Source organism: Salvelinus fontinalis, unplaced genomic scaffold (assembly GCF_029448725.1).
Source record: "Salvelinus fontinalis isolate EN_2023a unplaced genomic scaffold, ASM2944872v1 scaffold_0283, whole genome shotgun sequence".
Taxonomy (NCBI): domain Eukaryota; kingdom Metazoa; phylum Chordata; class Actinopteri; order Salmoniformes; family Salmonidae; genus Salvelinus; species Salvelinus fontinalis.
Genome location: NW_026600492.1, coordinates 192381 through 206442, shown reverse-complemented (window position 1 = coordinate 206442; position 14062 = coordinate 192381). Strand labels below are relative to the sequence as shown.

The window sequence follows — 14062 nt, the reverse complement described above, 5'->3', positions numbered from 1 at the left end:
ATCTAATTAACAGTGTCTTGAATTTAGTTTGTCTGTTCAACAGTCTTGTAAAGATAGGGGGGGTTGACTGGGACAGACAATGTAACATTCATAATGTTTTATGGAAGTTTTTGTAAAACAAGCACCTTACATTGGATCATCTTTTAACTTTCTAAAGCTAACTTTCATCAAGGTTTTATATGGTCTATTGGTTTCTCTCTTTTCATTGGCAGAATCCCTTTTCAGTGTTATGATATTCATAACATCCATATCCACCAGTCTATCTTCCTGTCAACTAACAGAACTCTGCTGGTTGTCCTGGTAACAGATACCAGTCTATCTTCATGTCAACTAACAGAACTCTGCTGGTTGTCCTGGTAACAGATACCAGTATATCTTCCTATCAACTAACAGAACTCTGCTGGTTGTCCTGGTAACAGATACCAGTCTATCTTCCTGTCAACTAACAGAACTCTGCTGGTTGTCCTGGTAACAGATACCAGTCTATCTTCATGTCAACTAACAGAACTCTGCTGGTTGTCCTGGTAACAGATACCAGTCTATCTTCCTGTCAACTAACAGAACTCTGCTGGTTGTCCTGGTAACAGATACCAGTGGGCAGATCTATTGTATTTGTTCAAACTAAACTACAGCACTTACTTTGATGAGTCAAATCTGATCCTTTCTTCTCTTCTCCTCCTCTCACAGTTCCACTCAGCCCCGTTGTTTTCCTGCAGTCCACTAGCTGCACAGACAACCTCTTCATACCCAGCAGTAAGGTGCTACCGGGAGAGGCACGACACGGGGACTCCGGGAGGGTGGAAGGGCTAGCATTGTCCTGGTAACCATAAAGAGGGGACAGACACATATCATTATGGATGCTGATGTCACTGTTGACATAAAGTGCTTTACAGAAACCCAGCCCAGACCCCGATAGAGCAAGATGTATGCTAGACCAGACCAAGCTGTACCATCTGGTGTTCTGATCTGGAGAGACTCTTCTCTTCCTCGTCAGCAGGATGTTGTTCAGGCTCCCCAGAGGATCCACGATAGTCATGTCTCTCTCCTGTGTGAATGACAACATCAAACAGACAGTAAACTTATGACCATCTATTGCAATTACAGAGTGTTACAAGAGGCATGAATATTTGTCTAAAAAGGGCCTAAATTAGCCACTTTAATTATGCTTTTGTTTGTGATCAGTGATATAAAATACTTTAAAGTACGATTTAAGTAGTTTTTCAGGGAATCTGTACTTTACTATTTTTGACTAATTTGACTTTTACTTCACTATATTCCTAAAGAAAATGATGTACTTTTTACTCCATACATTTTCCCAGACACCCAAAAGTACTCATTACATTTTGTCCGGCTTAGCTGGACAGGAAAATGGTCCAATTCACGCACTAATCAAGAGAACATCCCCAGTAATCATCACTGCCTCTGATCTGGCGGACTCACTAAACACACGTTTCAATTGTAGATTGTCTGAGAGTTGGAGTGTGTCCCTGGCTATCCGTAAATGTAAAAAATTTAAAAAACTAGAAAATGGCACCATCTGGTTTGCTTAATATGCTTAATATAAGGAATTTGAAATTATTTATAAACTTTACTTTAGATACTTCAGTATATTTTAGACTTTTACTCAGGAAGTATTTTACTAGGTGACTCACTTTTACTTGGGTAATTTTCTATTCAGGTATCTGTACTTTTACTCAAGTATGACAATTGCGTACTTTTCCCACCACTGTGATGCAAATGTTAAAGGGCGGTTCCACAAAATGGGTGCATTTTGCGTCCCTTTGATATTTTAAGTAAAAATGATGCACTGTATATTATATTTAAAAGCCTGTTATATTAGAATAAGTGCACTTTAATATAGACCATAGAGAATTCAATAAATACAATTTTGAAGTGCACAAAATATATGCCCCAATGGCAGATTGCCCCTTAAACAATTCCTACAGTACTGAACAACATATCAAAGTGCAGAACTTCAGTAGAATGCCCCTTAAAAAACACAGTTCAACTACTGCATAGTTTGTGTCCCTGTTTAAGACAGTACTCACTGGTGGTAATCGGAACTTCAGTCTCCTCTTTTATTGCGATATCCTCCTCTTTTACTCGAAAAGGTTCATCCTCTTCTTTCAATGTTACGGCATCTTCCTCCTTTTTGATTCTGAAAGCTTCTACCTTTTTTTCCACTTTGACAAACTCTTTCCCATATTCCTCTTTCACTGTAATATCATCCTCTTGTTTCTCCTTTTTCATTCTTCAAGCTTCTTTGCCTCCTTTCACCAGAGTTTCTTTCTCCGTCTAGATTTGTGCGTTTATGCTCTGGGAAATTAGCCTAGTGCGGTATCAATGTAACACATTTGCTAATTTAACAAGCAAATTACGTTTATAAATGAACCAGTAGATAGGTCAACAGAATTATGTTCGAAACACTAAGAGTAATATACACAAGAATGGTCTAAAGAGTTTTAGGTTTGTTAGCAAAGCCCTGCGTGGTTAAACCAGAAGCCTTTTGTCGCTGTTGAAGAAGCCTCCTGTCCCGTCCACTAGATTATACGTCACGCAAGAAGCATCACCTGAAAGACTCCCATCACCTTCTGCTGGCTGGAGTGGGTAACGCAGTTTGAAAACAATAGTTACTACACTTTTGTATTGGAAAGAACGTCATAATAATTTAACAATAAGCTGATATATTTTCTCTTACGTCTTACAAATAATACCGTTCTGTATACAGACGTAGAAGCTTAATAGTGTAATAATAATAGCGACCCTGGGTTTATAATTGCGGAAATCGACCCTGCCGTACGAGCATGCTTCTGCGGCACAGTCGATAGCGCGCCGGACCTCGGGCTAGAAGGTCGAGGGTTCGAGACCTGCTCCCTACTGTTTCATTACAATATGAATATGTAAATGTTGAATAAATACTTATATGATTAGGTAGTGTTTTAATACACATTTGCTCTGTTCATTTTTTACATTTGCTTTTATTTAGATGTTGGTACTATTCCCTTAAAGCTACGCTCTTTAAAACCTCTACAGAGTACCTAACCCGGATCCGGGAGCACCCCCCACACCCCCCACACTGATTAGCATCGCTAGCATAGCGTCACAATTAAATAGTAGCATCTAAATATCATTAAATCACAAGTCCAAGACACCCAATGAAAGACACAGATCTTGTGAATAAAACCACCATTTCAGATTTTTTAAATGTTTTACAGGGAAGACACAATATGTAAATCTATTAGCTAAACACGTTAGCAAAATGACACCATTTTCTAACTCCATCAGTTTCTTACTACTTCAGGTGCTATCAACAATTCGGCTAAACTAAGATATATATAGCCACTAACCAACAAACAAATTCCTAAGATGACAGTCTGATAACATATTTATGGTATAGCATAGTTTTTTTTTTTTTATGTGCATTTTTCAGGTATAAATCACAGTTCTACATTGCAGCTGCAATCTGATATAGTGCTGATGCAGCTAGAACAATTACAGAGACCAACGTTATATAACTAATTACTTGTCTTAAAACATTTCAGAAAAAATACACAGCGTACAGACATTGAAAGCCCAACATCTGGTGAATCCAAACAATATTTCAGATTTTTTAAATGTTTTATAGCGAAAACAAAATGTAGCGCTAAATTAGCATAACCAGGCCAGCCAGAACCAGGTGGACGCGCCCGACCAGTTCACATGCACGACAGATATATGAAATAACATCGTAAATTGGGTCTTACTATTGCTGGTCTTTCATCAGAATGTTGATCAAGGTGTCCTTAGTCCTGATGAGTCGTTCAATCCATTCACAATGGCAACTTTTCCTCTTCATTTAGCCTGGGAACTGGTCGACTGGCACGTCCCTGTCCAAAGTTAAAAAACTCAAAGAACGGAACACGGCAAAACTCCCGAAAAAATTCTAATAATCTGATTAAACTATATTGAAAAAACATACATTACGGTGATATGGTCACATGTATCAAACAAACTTCGAGACGGAGATAGTTTTCATCCGTAACGTCAGCATAGCAAAAACAATGGCACCTCTGGAAACGCGCATTTCAGAAACCGGAAGTTGTCGGTCACGCTAAAGAAATAGGTCTTATTTCACGTCAGTACAAGATAAACAAAAAATTTCTCATCTGACGTCTTCCAGACACCCAGAGGAAGAAGAAGGAAGTGTGTTTCGGGTCATAGGTCGCGTGACCATATATAGGCAGAGCGTTGAAGCGAGCATACACATCTTGCAATCTTCTTCTGGCTCAGGGAAAGTGCTGTGAAATGAACTGTGTTTGACTCAGAGACTCAATTGGAACGGTTTTAGAAACCATAGCTTGTTTTCTATCCAATGGTATATGGTTATATGCATATAGTAACAGCAATAATTGAATAAGAGGCAGTTTAATCTGTAGAGGAAATTATGCTAATGCGGAACAGCACCCCCTGTATTCTCAAGAAGATTTATTAAGATACAAATCATCCTGTAAACCAGGGGTGGGCAACTCCAGTCCTCGGGGCCTGATTGATGTCACACTTTTTCTCCCTCCCTAGCAAACACAGCTGATTAATCAAACTGCATTCTAAACTGAAGATCATGATTAGGTGATTATTGGAGTCAGGTGTGTTAGTTGGGGCTGGGGTAAAACTGTGACACTAATCAGGCCCTCGAGGACTGGAATTTCCCAACCCCGCTGTAAACAATAGAGCAAATGCATCACATTCAAATAGCACTTGATTATCTGTAGTGCTTTACACTGAGTCTACAAAACATGAAGAACACCTGCTCCTTCCATGACATAAACTGACTAGGTGACTCCAGGTGAATGCTATGATCCCTTATTGATGTCACAAGTTAAATCCACTTCAATCAGTGTAGATGAAGGGGAGGAGTCAGGTTAAATAAGGATTTTTAGGCCTTGAGACAAATGATACATGGATTGTGTATGTGTGCCATTCAGTGGGTGAATGGGGAAGACAAAATATTTAAGTGTCTTTGAATGGGGGATGGTAGAAGGTGCCAGGTGCACCGGTTTGTGTCAAGAACTCCAAAGTTGCTGGGTTTTTCCAGCTCAACAGTTTCCCATGTGTACCAAGAGTGGTTCACCATCCTAACAGTGCCGTTTTAGATGGGGCAGAACGATTTGTTTTTTTATGAGCATGGCCTTATTTCTATTACAGCATATTAGATGACTGTCATTCATATTCCGTTCACCCTGTTCAATGTAACAGCAATAGGTTTCGGCTACTACATGATACTAGAATTTTCCCTATACCCATCATGAGGCTGCTACAACCTGCCTATGAATTAAAGTTTAGAATGTAGGGTCACACAGGTCGAGATAGGTTTTTTAGGTGACAGACAGTGACACATGGACAGACAGTCGTGAAGACATCACCAACTAATTATCATGGTCCAAACACACCAAGACAGTCGTGAAGACATCACCAACTAATTATCATGGTCCAAACACACCAAGACAGTCGTGAAGAGGGCACGACAACAAGTTTTCCACCTTGGGAGACTGAAAAGATTTGGCATGGGTCCCCAGATCCTCAAAAAGTTCTACAGCTGCACCATCGAGAGCATCCTGACCGGTTGCATCACCGCATGGTATGGCAACTGCTCGGCATCTGACCGTAATGCACTACAGAGGGTAGTGAACATCACTGGGGCCAAGCTTCATGCCATCCAGGACCTATATAAAGAAAGACCCAAAAATTGTCAGTCACCCAAGTCATAGACTGTTTTCTCTGCTCCCGCACGTCAAGCGGTACCGGAGCACCAAGTCTAGAACCAAAAGGCTCCTTAACAGCTTCTACCCCCAAGCCATAAGACTGCTGAACAATTAATCAAATGGCCACCTGGACTATTTACATTGACCCTTCATTTGTTTTGTACACTGCTGCTACTTGGTGTTTATTATCTATGAAATGTCACTTCACCCCGACCTACATGTACAAATTACCTCGACTAACCTGTACCCCCGCACATTGACTCAGTACCAGTATCCCCTGTATATAGCCTTGTTATTGTTATTTTATTGTGTTACTTTTTATTATTTTTTACTTTTGGTCATTTGCTCATTTTCTTAACTCTTCTTGAGCCGTACTGTTAGTTAAGGGCTTGTAAGTAAGCAATTCACTGTAAGTTCTACATTTGTTGTATTCGGCGCATTTGACAAATAAAGTTTGATTTTATTTGACAAATTAAGGTATGTTTATCCTGTTTTTTTCTGTTTAAGAAACGTTTGTCTCTAGAGAGTTGAAAACAGCAGGTCTGGGACAGGTAGCACCTCCGGTGAACAGGTCAGGGTTCCATAGCCGCAGGCAGAACAGTTGAAACTGGAGCAGCAGCACGGCCAGCTGGACTGGGGACAGCAAGGAGTCATCATGCCAGGTAGTCCTGAGGCATGGTCCTAGGGCTCAGGTCCTCTGAGAGAGAGAAAGAAAGAAAGAGAGAAAGAGAGAGAGCATACTTAAATTCACACAGGACACCGGATAAGACAGGAGAAATACTCCAGATATAACAGACTGACCCCAGACCCTCGACACATAAACTACTGCAGCATAAATACTGGAGGCTGAGACAGGAGGGGTCAGGAGACACTGTGGCCCCATCCGATGATACCCCCGACAGGGCCAAACAGGCAGGATATAACCCCACCCTCTTTGCCAAAGCACAGCCCCCACACCACTAGAGTGATATCTTCAACCACCAACTTACCATCCTGAGACAAGGCCGAGTATAGCCCACAAAGATCTTCGCCATGGCACAACCCAATGGGGGGTGCCAACCCATGAATACAGCTGCACAGTATTGTCTCTTCTCGATGGCGGTTATGATATTGTTTAGTACCTTGAGCGGGGTTGAGGTGCACCCATGACCAGCTCGGAAACCGCATTGCACAGCGGAGAAGGTTCATGCTGAAAGAGCTCTGATAGGTTGGAGGATGTCCTCCGGAAGTTGTCATAATTACTGTTTAAGTCTATGGAAGCCTTGAGAACCATGAGTCTCATAGGTTTTTGTATTGAAGTCAATGTACCCAGAGGAGGACGCAAAATAGTATGTTTTATTCAATTATTTTTTTATTCAATTATTTGGTGATGTGATTATATTTAGTATAGTTTTATCCAAAAATTATAATTTATTAATGTTTTACCAATTTATTTTATTCTGAAACTCACTGAAACTCCCTTCCCACAATTATGTCATGTTGGCTCGATGTCCTTTGGGTGCAGTGGAGGCTCCTCAGAGGAGGAAGGGGAAGACCATCCTTCTCTGAGGAGTGAAGACTGCACCCAAAGGACATCCAGCCAACATGACACAATTGTGGGAAGCATTGGAGTCAACATGTGCCAGCATCCCTGTGGAAGGCTTTGGACACTTTGAAGAGTTCATGCCCCGACAAATTGAGGATCTTCTGAGGGAAAAGGAGGAGGTTCCTAGTCCTTATTAGGACGTTTATTTCTCTCCAAATGTTTGGTATGATCAGTGTATATATATATATAAAGAAAATATTGCATGACCAAAAGCATAATTCTATTTTTGTAAAAATGAGACAAGTGTACGAGCATATGTGTGTTCTCTCATGAACTTTAAGTAGCCTGTATTTGATGTGATATACTCCTTTCGAGACAGGATTGTGTCACGTCACAGATCTGGGGAAGTGTACCAAAACATTTCTGCAGCATTGAAGGTCCCCATCATCTTAAAAGGAAGAAGTTTGAAACCACCAAGACCCTTCCTACTGCTGGCTGCCCGGCCAAACTGAACAATCGGGGGAGAAGGGCCTTGGTCAAGGAGGTAACCAAGAACCCAATGGTCACTCTGACAGAGCTCCTCTGTGGAGATGGGAGAACCTTCCAGAAGGACAACCATCTCTGCATCACTCCACCAAGCAGGACGTTACGGTAGAGTTGCCAGACGGAAGCCACTCCTCAGTAAAAGGCACATGAAAGCCAGATTGGAGTTTGCCAAAAGGCACCTAAAGGACTATCAGACCATGAGTAACAAAATTCTCTGGTCTGATGAATGCCATGGGTCACGTCTGGAGGAAACCTGGCACCATTTCCACGGTGAAGCTTGGGGTTGGCAGCATCATGCTGTGGGGATGTTTTTCAGCGACATGGACTGGGAGACTCTTCAGGATCGAGGGAAAGATGAACGGAGCAAAATACAGAGAGATAATTTTTGAAAACTTGCTCCAGAGCACTCAGGACCTCAGACTGGGGCAAAGGTTAACCTTCCAATAGGACAACGACCCTACGCACAAAGCCAAGACAACGCAGGAGTGGCTTTGGGAGATGTCTCTGAATGTCCTTGAGGGGCCCAGCCAGAGCCCGGATTTGAACCCGATTTAACATCTCTGGAGAGACCTGAAAATAGCTTTGTAGTGACACTCCCCATCCAACCTGACAGAGTTTGAGAGGATCTGCAGAGAAGAATGGGAGAAACATGAGGCTCCTGCTGCTGCTGTCCTCAAGGGCAAATTGATAGATTTTTTACCTAGTTGTCTTTGGGATTCAAACCAGAGATCTTTCGGTTACTGGCCCAAAACTAGTAACCGCTAGGCTACCTGCAGCAGGAGCCACACATTTATTTTTCCCTCATTATGAACATTCATATTGGTCAACAGTCAACCTATTGTGTGAATTGAACATTCATATTGGACTGTAGCAGCTAGTTAACTGGCTACCGATCAACCTATTGTGTGTATTTAATATTTATATTGGACTGTAGCAGCTAGCTAACTGGCTACTGATCAACCTATTGTGTGTATTGAATATTCATATTGGACAGCCTTACCTATATAGTAGCACCACCACCCATCAGCCCATTCTCTTCTTGATGTCAAAGCTGCAGTGTATTGTTGGTATAGGAGTATTAAATTAATGAATAATCCTATTTATTTAAAGCCACACTAAGATGTCACCATACTATTCCTTTAAAGCCCCTCTGTCATATATAAATCATCAGAGTGGGAAACCAACTGACATGGAAACAATGGAGCAAATGGATCACTATCAGAGTGTATTATGACATCAGATAGAACTACTCAGACATATTATGCAGATAAGACATCTTAATTATCTATGTTACCCAACTAATTCTGATTCATCCACCACAAGTCACATACTCAGATATGTGGACACATACAATTAACATTTTGCATTACAGAGTCTGTGAACATTTTCATTTCATTAAATCATCAGTGGGCCAACATTGCAAATGTAAACAACGGAACAAATGCATCACATCCAAATATCACTTGATTATCTGCAGTGCTGGAGGAATGACACACAGATAAACACACACACAGTGTCAGAGTTTAAAAAAGGACCATTTAAAACAGAAGGAATCTGACCTACTCTATATTCAAACTACATATTCAATTCATGTTTTCTAATAAAAACATACAAATATATATGTTTTAGTATACTTTGTACAATTCAAGTTCATATGGTAAAAACAGGTAATCATTATCAGTCAACAATATAAGACAGCAAGTCCCCTGTGTGTATTCTCTCATGCCATTTCAGGTCCCCCGGCTGGGTGAAACTCATTCCACATTGGGAGCAGTGGTAAGGCTTCTCCCCTGTGTGTATTCTCTCATGCCGTTTCAGGTCCCCCGGCTGGGTGAAACTCATTCCACATTGGGAGCAGTGGTAAGGCTTCTCCCCTGTGTGTATTCTCTCATGCCGTTTCAGGTCCCCCGGCTGGGTGAAACTCTTTCCGCACTGGGAGCAGTGGTAAGGCTTCTCCCCTGTGTGTATTCTCTCATGCCGTTTCAGATCCCCAGGCCGGTTGAAACCCTTTCCACACTGGGAGCAGTGGTAAGGCTTCTCCCCTGTGTGTATTATCTCATGAACTTTCAAGTTCCTTAAATGGTTATAACTCTTTACACACTGGGAGCAGTGGTAAGGCTTCTCCCCTGTGTGTATTCTCTCATGTTTTTTCAGGTTCCCTAAATCGTTAAAACGCTTTCCGCACTGGGAGCAGTGGTAAGGCTTCTCCCCTGTGTGTATTCTCTCATGTCTTTTCAGATCCCCTGACTGGTTAAAACACTTGCCACACTGGGAACACTGGTGTCTTGTTGGTTTGGACGTCCCTGGCTCTGGTTCCTCTGAGTCTGGTCTTTCTCCTGCCAAACACAGTGTGTTTTTAAAAAAAGAGACCTGAATGAAACCTCCACATGATAAATAGGCCTTGCTACGAGGGTAAATCCTAATCAGATCGCTCAATAACCTAAGGCCAGTTTTAACAATCTTGGTTTGATTTGAAAACACATGTTGTAGAGTTTCCTGGTAATTACTGATAATGTTTACATTACTTTTTTATTCATTCTGCTTTACAAGTCAGAACACAAACTAAACCGTTCTTGGACACTCAAGACACAGACGTCGCTTAATTCCAATCGAGCAGGTGGTTCTAAATATATAACTTTCATAGCTGTATGATACAGAATGTGAGCTACAGTTGTGGCCAAAAGTTTTGAGAATGACACAAATATTAATTTCCACAAAGTTTGCTGCTTCAGTGTCTTCAGATATTTTTGTCAGATGTTACTATGAAATACTGAAGTATAATTACAAGCATTTCATAAGTGTCAAAGGCTTTTATTGGCAATGACATGAAGTTGATGCAAAGAGTCAATATTTGCAGTGTTGACCCTTCTTTTTCAAGACCTCTGCAATCCACCCTGGTGTCAATTAACTTCTGGACCACATCCTGAGATGGCAGCCCATTCTTGCATAATCAATGCTTGGAGTTTGTCAGAATTTGTGGGTTTTTGTTTGTCCACCCGCCTCTTGAGGATTGACCACACGTTCTCAATGGGATTAAGGTCTGGGGAGATTCCTGGCCTTGGACCCAAAATATTGATGTTTTGTTCTCCGAGCCACTTATCATGTTTGCCTTACGGCAAGGTGCTCCTTCATGCTGGAAAAGGAATTGTTCGTCACCGAACTGTTCCTGGATGGTTGGGAGAAGTTGCTCTCGGAGGATGTGTTGGTAGCATTCCTTATTCATGGCTGTGTTCTTAGGCAACATTGTGAGTGAGCCCACACCCTTGGCTGAAAAGCAACCCCACACATGAATGGTCTCAGGATGCTTTACCGTTGGCATGACACAGGACTGATGGAAGCGCTCACCGTGTCTTCTCCGGGCAAGCTTTTTTCCAGATGCCCCAAACATTTGAAAATTGGGTTCATCAGAGAAAATGACTTTACCCCAGTCCTCAGCAGTCCAATCCCTGTACCTTTTGCCGAATATCAGTCTGTGTGCAGATGCACTCACACCTGCCTGCTGCTATTCCTGAGCAAGCTCTGTACTGGTGGTGCCCCGATCCCGCAGCTGAATCAACTTTAGGAGACGGTCCTGGCGCTTGCTGGACTTTCTTGGGTGCCCTGAAGCCTTCTTCACAACAATTAAACCGCTCTGAAGCCTTCTTCACAACAATTGAACCGCTCTCCTTGAAGTTATCGATGATCTGATAAAGGGTTGATTTAGGTGCAATCTTACTGGCAGCAATATCCTTGCCCGTGAAGCCTTTTTTGTGCAAAGCAATGATGACGGCACGTGTTTCCTTGCAGGTAACCATGGGTGACAGAGGAAGAACAATGATTCCAAGCACCACCCTCCTTTTGAAGCTTCCAGTTTTTTTTTTGGGGGGGGGGGGGTTCAGTTCATTTGCATGGCAAAGAGGGACTTTGCAATTAATTACATCTGATCACTATTCATAACATTCTGGAGTATATGCAAATTGCCATCATACAAACTGAGGCAGCAGACTGAAAATTCATATTTGTGTCATTCTCAAAATATTTGGCCACAACTGTACACACTTCCTTAAACATAAAACAAGTAAATAAGTAATTTTAAGTGGAAGTCCAAAACTTATTTTTACGTCGAAGACACAAAGCACATCAGTAAAATCTCCCCGTTGTCGAAAGGGTTCGACGCCTGCTGTTTAAATGGCCCAATTTCTTATTTAGACGTTCACAGATTTTCAACATTTTGACTATCGCTGAAGTCATATTTTGGGTAAAGTAAAAAATAAAGTGAAATATTTGGGAAGATGTTCCTAAAACTGAGAATAACTATAATAAACAAAAATATTAACGCAACATGTAAAGTGTTGGATGTTTCATGAGCTGAAAAAAAAGATTGCAGAATTTTTTACATCCCTGTTAGTTAACATTTATTCTTTGCCAAGATAATCCATCCACCTGACAGGTGTGGCATATCAAGCTGATTAAACAGCATGATCATTACACAGGTGCACCTTGTGCTGGGGAGAATAAAGGCCTCTAAAATGTGCAGTTCTGTCACACAACACAATGCCACAGATGTCTCAAGTTTTAAGGGAGCGTGCAATTGGCATGCTGACTGCAGGAATATCCACTGGAGCTGTTACCAGATAATTGAATGTTAAATTCTCTACCAGAAGCCGCCTCCAACGTCATTTTAGAGAATTTGGCAGTACATCCAACTGGCCTCACAACCACAGAACACATGTAACGACGCCAGCCCAGGACCTTCACATCCTCTGAGACCAGCCACCCGAGTTGTATTTCTCTTTCTAATGAAGCCCTTGTGGGGAAATTCGTTAAAAACTTGTGCATTCGTTAAAAACTTCTCTAGGATAGGGGTCAGCATTTTCACGTTTGGATGAAAAGCATATCCAAATTCAACTGCCAGCTACTCATCCCCAGAAGATAAGATGTGCATATTATTAGGAGATTTGGATGGAAAACACTCTGAAGTTTCTAAAACGGTTTGAATCATATCTGTGAGTATAACAGAACTTATTTAGCAGGCGAAAGCCAGAGGACAAACCATTCAGATTTTTTTTTTGTTGAGGTCACTCTCTTTTCAATTATTTTTCATTGGGAATCCAGATTTCTAAGGGACCTTCTTGCAGTTCCTACCGCTTCCAATGGATGTCAACAGTCTTTAGAAATTGGTTGAGGTTTTTCCTTTGTGTAATGAAGAAGTACAGCCATCCAGAACGAGGGTAACTTGAAGTGTACTGTTAGAGGCGCGTGACCAGAAAGCTAGCTACAGTTTGTTTTCCTCCTGTATTGAACACAGATCAGCCCGTCTTCAATTCTATCGATTATTTACGTTAAAAAATACTTACAGTTGTATTACAAAAGTAGTGTCAAATGTTTTGGCAAAGTTTACAGGTAACTTTTGAGATACTTTGTAGTCACGTTGCGCAAGTTGGAACCGGTGTTTTTATGGATCAAACGTGCCAAATAAATGAACATTTTGGATATATATCGACGGAATTAATCGAACAAAAGGACCATTTGTGATGTTTATGGGACATATTGGAGTGCCAACAAAAGAAGCTCGTCAAAGGCAAGGCATGAATTATATTTCTATTTCTGCGTTTTGTGTCGCGCCTGCAGGGTTGAAATATGCTTCTCTCTCTTTGTTTACTATAGTGCTATCCTCAGATAATAGCATCGTTTGGTTTTGCCGAAAAGCGTATTTGAAATCTGACATATTCAGACCCCATCACCTTTTCCAAATTTTGTTACATTTCAGCATTATTCTAAAATTGATTCAATTGTTCCCCCCCCCGCCCGTCAATCTAAATTCAGCAAAAAAAAGAAACGTCCTCTCACTGTCAATTGCTTTTATTTTCAGCAAACTTAACATGTGTAAATATTTGTTGGAACATAACAAGATTCAATAAAAGACATAAACTGAACAAGTTCCACAGACATGTGACTAACTGAAATTGAATAATGTGTCCCTGAACAAAGTGGGGGGGTCAAAATCAAAAGTAACAGTCAGTATCTGGTGTGGCCACCAGCTGCATTAAAGGAGGACTGTAGCATCTAATGATGAAACATGGAGTCTTAAAGAAGGCCTGTAGCTTCTAATGATGAATTACTATGGAGTCTGATGCTTTAACCTTTTCTCAATAGGGGGTGCTGTTTTCACTTTGTAAAAAATTTTGTTCCCAAATTAAACTGCCTCGTACTCAATTCTTGCTCGTACAATATGCATATTATTATTACTATTGGATAGAAAACACTCTCTAGT

General features: G+C 41.1%; 1 pseudogene; it reads right to left on the bottom strand.

The window, feature by feature from the left end:
* Positions 1–14062, bottom strand: part of LOC129845353 (zinc finger protein 850-like) — a 60810-nt pseudogene that overhangs the window by 20438 nt on the left and 26310 nt on the right.